Source organism: Sinocyclocheilus rhinocerous, unplaced genomic scaffold (assembly GCF_001515625.1).
Source record: "Sinocyclocheilus rhinocerous isolate Xijiao unplaced genomic scaffold, SAMN03320098_v1.1 scaffold278, whole genome shotgun sequence".
Taxonomy (NCBI): Eukaryota; Metazoa; Chordata; class Actinopteri; order Cypriniformes; family Cyprinidae; genus Sinocyclocheilus; species Sinocyclocheilus rhinocerous.
Genome location: NW_015664178.1, coordinates 366,145 through 374,054, shown reverse-complemented (window position 1 = coordinate 374,054; position 7,910 = coordinate 366,145).

Genomic DNA, 7,910 nt, shown 5'->3' with positions numbered 1-7,910 from the left:
TCTTAACACCACAAATCTCTTGAGGGAACATACCGGCCCCCCAGCACACATTTTAATTATATTAGAAAAGCTGTGATTGAGGCTTTTTTTTTTTTTTATCGAGACCCACGTCGAGACTCAATGTCAACATTCATTAAGTAGGCTTGCATTTCAATGAGCAAATATTTAACCTGGGCTACGTTTTCATTATTAACTGATTCTGCCAGATCTTATTAGACACACCTTCTTATTATTTCTCTTTTCTTTTTCCTTTCTCCTCTTCTTTAAATTTTAATGTTTTCAGGAGACTGCAGAATCTACCTCTCCAAGTTCTATAGTTACACAGCCTGGATCTGTGGTCTAGTCCTGCCATTAACTGCAGCAGAAACAGAGGCAGCCTAAGGCATCGCAGATGCGTTATAAGCGGCTCCAGAAAGGCAGAGCACTGTCAGAGCCCACCCAGCCCACAGGTGCACATCCACAGACATTCAGCTGCCAGAGAGTGCTGTCATTATGAGAGAAAAAAAGAAAGCAAGAGAAACAGACAAAGAGACAGATGGAGAGAAGCAGAATGAAGAAAGAGGAGATGCATCGAAAAGAGAGAGAGAGAGAAAGAGGTCTATGTTCAGAATGAAATAGCATACAGATTTATACTACACATTTAACTGTAAGCAATATGGAATGATAATAATCATGAATATTGAATACTGAATCATGAAAAAATTAATATTTAAAAAAACTTGTATTTTTAAAATGTACATTTATATATTATATATATGCATATGGGAGCATATTGACATTATTGATATATTAATTATTATTAATATATTATATTATTATTAATAATATATTATTGATAATAAAAATAATAAACATGGTTACTTTCCATTTTGCAGAGCGCACTGCATTGTGGGGAAACAGTATTAAGAGCAATGTGTTATGTAGTATAATGCACATTTTGACAATTATATTTTATACAAAAAATTGCATACTGTGCTCCGTATACATAGGCTACTATGTTCTGCAGAAATGGTGCGAGTAGTATGTTATTTCCAGCATAGCCAAGAGAGGTTTTTTAGTATTCTACAAACAGACTTTGCTCACTCCAGTTCTAAATTAAACATAGGATATTGTGTTTTCTTACAGACTAGACAAATGAAATACAAATCGTTACCAGATATGTCAGTCTGATGCAATTTTATGTAAAGTGTGTATGGATGTGTGTGTACTCAGCAGACGTGGAGACCTTTATGTGTCACCTGTGACGACAAAGAGTTCGAAGCTCACAGTTTGAAGAAAAAAAAAATTGGTTTTAATCCCCATGACTTGACGGAGACCGCAAGAGTAAGGCAACTCTCACATAAACAAGAACACCACTGGATACAAAACACGCTATCATAAATCACAAAGTCTCAGGGTGCTTTTTCAGCTAATCCTAGCCTATTCTCACATTTGTATTCCCCTGCAGTCACGCAAACTGAATTTATTCGATTGCTTCTCGCCATACATGGAGTTGTTACAGATTGAAAAATGAGAGACTTGGGTGTCTTTGTTGTAACCATGTCAACATGTCCATGTCCACACTGTTAACATGTAGACGCTCTTCTTGTGCATGTTATATTATAATACAGACAACCATGTTTTCTCTTCACACTAATTCTGTGTTTCTTCATTTCCTACTCACAAAATGGTATTTGCTGATTTTACTCTGTACACACAGTTAGAGGTTTGTAATCTCTTATTATGACTGCTACGTCAACTCAAATACTTGAATACAAAATAATTTAATCCAAAATCACGTTTTCATGGTCAGTTTACATTTATAGGCCACAACATGATAAATATTAGTATTCACCTTTTCAAAAACCGATGAGCTGGTTAACTAGACATTTCAAGTAATCATAGGCATAATCCTAATGTGAAGGCTGTTCCAAGCACATGTTTTGAATTCTATGTCACCACCATATGTATCCTTTGAGGGTAAAGCAATCCCAGAATGCACTGCAACAAAGTGAAAAAAGTGATTTTTCAAATATATCTGTTGAAGTCAACAAAGCAAAGTAAATTAGCTGAATATAATAAAAAATTGTCTATTTTGCTTATTATTTATGTGTACTATGTATTTTGTGTGTGTGTGTGTGTGTGTGTGTGTGTTGTTGTTATTAGCTTAGCAATGCTCATATTAGACACTAAAGCTGTTCTGTTTATAGTCCTGACAAGAAGACAATTACGATTTTCGAGTCTGGATCCTCTGGGTTTTCATATTAGCTTTTGATTTATTGCGGCTAATGTTAGCATGCTACAGTTACACCTCAAATATGAATTTTGAAGCTGTATTTTGTTAAAAATGTTAAGTTGCTATAAAAGATCTACAAGTACCACAAGGATATAAGTTTACATGCTAGGCAAATCAGACAACCTTTGTAGTCAGTTATAGCAGTAACCTACGATGCAGCAACTTCTTACCATTTTAGAAAATAATAATAAAAAGAATATATCCTCTTCAAAATTCATGCTAATGCATACTAACATTATAGCCGCTAATCAAAAACAACTATTCTGAAAGCCCAGAGGATACAAACTTGAAAATGTTGTGTTCCTGGTTTGAGGACTACAAACAGAACAGCTGTAGTGTCTTATGTTAGCATGTTGCTAAGCTAACAAGTCATTACATGCCTCTTTAACACAATTCAAATTCAAATTGTTTTGTCATAATATTAGCTCCATACATTATTGGCTGTTTCTATGGGCTGCTATATGTAAGCCGTCCGCCATATTGGAATGGTCAAAGTCAGACTGTGTACATTTGAGAGCAAGTTGGCTGTGCTAAAGTTATGTATGAATATATATCTGCAATAGACTTAAGATGATTTTGCAAAACTAACACAATACAACAACATTAAGACGTTAGCTTACACAACATTAAAAAGATACCATAGTTCATCTGTAATATTAAATACATACAAAAACAAAAACCAACACATTCTCACCTGTGAAAAGTTATCCCATTTCTTTAAAATTTTTACTGTGAGTGATATGTTGACCATTCCAAGATGGCAGACACGTCGACGTGCCTGGAGCGGTCAAATGTGGCACCTACGTATACTTATCTATGGTTATAAGTAATTAGGATGCTATCTTACAAGATTGCTGACTATATTAGGTTTTGGAACAAAGATCTTGACTCTAGCTGCTGGTTTCATTTGGCAGCATTAATTAAACACTGTGCTGTAATCAAATGAATGGTTGAATCATTGGCTGCAGTACAGCATGACACTGTTGGCTGGTCTCCATAACGATCTGCCCTTGAAACATCTTCAAAGAGGATAAATAATAGCCCAAAGAACGTTAATCACATTCAACAAAAGAAGGTTAGAAGCAGATGCTTGGATTACTAAAGACTGGCCATGAGGGAAAATAATGTGATATTCTCCAAGAATAAAACCAGGTTTTCTTTTGACGTTTGAAAACATTGCTGCTTTTCTGTTTATGTCATTACATCATTCATTAAGATGTTTCATATGCTTGATGTCTTTCAAACATAGCCTACAGTACACACCCACACATATTATTTTATCCCATTCATACATACACCAAATCCTGAATCAATCTTTGCTTGAGTTGCTTGTTCTCTAAATTCAGCTATTTGTTGATTCCAAGCCAGGAATGAATAACTAGCTGAATTTGGAGAACAAGCTCTAATGAAACATCTGTGAGAAGCTTAAACCAGGAGCTGTTTTAAGGTGGCAAAACCCTCACTGCCATTCAAAGAAGCCCCTCCAGATGGTGGCCCACTGTTTGAGCAGAGCATGATGGGAATAGCAAAGACCTCTGCTCTGTTTGTTTTCAGTTAGTATGGATCTCACGAGCATCTCCTGGAAGAGGTAGAAGGGAAGGGAGAGAGACAAGCGTCTGACAGTATGTTTACCTGTGTGTTTATTCACAATCGCTCTGGGGAGTCTAGGTTTAGGAACCGTTTTCTGGTGACAGATGTTCAATGTTTTTCTTGGAACTGACCTTTTGTTCCTGATATTTCTGGATTGGTAATGCTTTAAATGAAACTTAAAGCATTTTTGTTGCATGAAATAGTAATGTTCAACTTGTTGCAAAAGCAGATAACTCCAACAGTCGTTTTTTGGCAAAAGCAGATTACTCCACATTTCATGTTTTAGAGTTTTAAAAAACAGTCGTTTAATCTTTGTAATCTCCATAGATGACAATGTAGATGCCTGACAAACGTTGTTGTTGTTATGATCATAAACTGTATGGATGTGATTACACGCAATCGGTCTTTGTCAGGTGACGTCACACTCACGAGAATCGAAGTGCATTTTGGGTATCTCCGCCATTTGTAGGGTATCAAAGCCGAGGTGTTCTGTAGTTGGAGAATTGTCTTTTTTATTTGATTTAAAATGGTACGTTCTTGTTGTGTTAAAGTCTGCAATAGTGAATTACATGATAGAAAAGGTCAAAAACTCACCACGAAGAAAGATATTTTAGGTCTCACACTTGAAAAAAAGACTAAACAACAAGAGGCGTCGCCGCGTCAGATGGCCTGGGTTGCAGCGGTGATATGCAAAATCATCATATTTGCCAACATATCTCCGGTTATGTTCGTTTACCCTCGACATTTTCATAAAGGTAAGAGATTTTTTTAGATGTGCTTATTTTCTGTTTTCTGAAGTAGCCAACATTATATTCACATGTTATTTAGGGTCAATGCTATTAAACAGACAACCAGGGAGCAGGTGAGCAGAAACGGGTCATGTACCATGAAATGTCTTGCAATCGTTTTATGCATAGGTGTAAAGAGTTATTTTATTTTATTTCACTAACGTTACTGAAATTAAATATTGTTTTGGGGGGTTTGTACTTAACTTAAGTGTAATTTAAACTGAATACTTCACTAAAATACATTTCTAATGTTTCTCATTTTTACTTCTTACAATTTTAAAAAGTACTGACTACATTTTTGTACATTTTCATTTCATATAGTTAGGCTAGGTGCATCGGTAGCTGCTTCATATGTATCTTTAATGTATAGTATCGTTGGCTATGCATCGAGATGCGTATCGTATTGGCTTGAGTCATGAGATGCACATCCCTAATATATATATATATATATATACACACACACACACAGAGAGAGAGAGAGAGAGATTTATTTGAAATAGAAATGTAACATCATAAATATTAAATAAAAATATGAATAAATAAGACTTTAGTGACTTTTGTTCAATTTACTTGTTAAAAAAAGTATACATTTCTTCTTCAAAAGAAAAAGACACTTGTTTCAAAGAATATAACATCATTGATTGACTGATTGATTATTTCATAAACCCCACTAAATTTTCTTGGATTCATGACAGGGGGAAAAAAATAAGTAAAACAAGTCATAATATCTTAAGAAATTCTGATATTTCTGATATTTTTTCCAAGGACAAAACTAATATTTTGCAATTAAATTCATTTGGCTTTTGTGCAAAAAAAACAAAACAAAAAAAACTTTTATAAGGTTTCTTTTATACATATTTTATTCATTTTTCATATATATTTTAATCATTTTAAAGGTGGGATGTAAGCAAGATTAAAGTTAAAAACTCGAATTTCACAGTTTGCTTCATGTAATTTTTGTAAACAATTTATCTATTCATAATTTATAATTTTTAAACAATCTGTTCTTTTATACTTTAAAACAAGCATTTTCAAAAAAGTGTAGTATTTATTTAGATTACACACACACACACACACACACACACAAACAAATTTCACATTAATTTTGTAGTAGACGAAGATGAAAACAAAAGGCTAAAAATATTAACATATTTATTGGACACAATGTTTAAAATGCATACAATTCAACAAGAACTTTATGAAATAATAACCAAACTGGTACACAAATGAGCACAATGTTGAAAATCCAAAACAAAAGATACACAGAAAATTAGAGGTAACATCTTCAGGTACTGACTGAGGACCTGGTTTGCTAAAGTCAATGACTCAGTGACCTTTCATGGAGTTATCTGATCATGTATCCATTACTAACCTCGTGCAAGCCAGAGAAGCTTTTTACACTCAAGGCTGAAGTACTCCAGTTTAGAAGTGGGTGGCAAAGTGCATCACATGTGTACACTTCAACGCAAGTACACCAGATATGATTTAATTATGTAATGCACTGTTCGGTTACCCATACAACAAAAACAACAGTCCTGATTGGTACAGAGTGAGTTACAGAGGCCGACTTCAAAACCATCCAACAATTTTGTAATACTGAATCTTTCAGCCACAAGAGAGTGGCCTCCTATACAGTTTAATTCTTGACTTCCAGACACATCATTAATATTTTTCAAACAGCGCTACGCATCTCAACCGCCGAGTGACATATTTATTCTCCCGTCTCACTGCTAATCCTGGATGATATTCAAACCTGGCAATCAAAGTTTAAGTTGCGTGTCCACTATCTTGGCTAAAAATGTCTAACCCAGGTCCTGATGCAATGTGCAGGTAACCAAGTAACAGGTAGTGTGGACTGTGTAAACTTCCAGACCAAAGTATGCATGATATTATTGAGTATAATAACAGTACGTCACAAAATGACACAAACACTGGCATTTATTATTTCGAAAAATCAAAAGGAATGTCAAAAATGCTTCAAGACCATGTTTACTGCATTGAACTGTGAGAGTTTGTGTGCATGTTTGTGTCAATAGAGAACTATAAGCTAAAAATCTGATAGATGAGAACTTTGAAATCACTCCTAGAATTCAAAAGTTTATTGTTTTGGGTTGGAAGATGCTTTTTGCAACGCCTCATTAAATTATTCGCTGTTATTGTTGCCGCATGGGAAATTACAAATCGGAATAGGCACATATGTTTCAGTAATTTGACAATTAGGAATAGCTCCTAATTAAGAATTACTAAAAGGAGAGAGCAGATGTGCCCATTATTACAATTATAACCTTGACTTTCATCAATAAATATTCGGAAGAAATAAACATTCTTCATTATCGTTTCAATTAAATGAGCCAAAGGAACATTTTCCCACAAGAGGTCACAGAATGAGAGGATAACACTGTTTTTGTTTCTTCTGCATCACTTAGAAAATGTCTGCCAAAATTAACATTATAAATAATGTGAAAAAAAAAAAAATCATGCTTGATCTTTTATTGAATTTTATTTAGCATTTTGCTTAGAGTGCCCAAGTTGTTCTTATTAAATCAATACAGTTTCACCTAAAACGGTTTGCATCTGCACTGCAAAAAACACTGTCTTGTTTTCCAATAAAATGTTTTTCGAAGCATCCTTAAAACAAGATAAATTCATAAAGATAAGACAATATATTGTTCAAAAGTTCGGGGTATATCATATTTTTTATGTTTTGGGAAAAAGTCTCATTTATTGGCTCAAAAATACAGTAAAAACAGCAATATTGTGAAATATTATTAGAATTTATTATAACCATTTCTTTTTGATTATGTTTTAAAATGTCATTTATTCCTGTGATGGCAAAGCTGAATTTTCAGCAGCCATTACTCCAGTCTTCAGTGTCACAAAATACAAATTAAATGTCTTTATGGTCACTTTTGACAAACGTCTTTGTTTGGGCTTCCGAAAGCGGATGATTTCAGGAACAAGTGGTTGCAATTTATTTTTTAATTCTGTTCCTGAGCATTATAACCCCAATTTGCTATTGTGTGCTGCGCATATTACTGAGAACAGCTTCCACAACATGGAGTGCAGTCCCTGCCGGATTCACCCAAAAGCTTTTGTTGAAAGATGGAGCAAGGGGCGTGGCAGTACTGAAACACTGTCTAAGCTGTTCGCCAATCACAAAGCACTGGGACAGCTAACCAATCACAACACATTTTGTTTTTCAGAAGGCGGCCCTTCATCAAAGCCGGAACTAATCGAGCCGTTTGTGCCAGGATGGG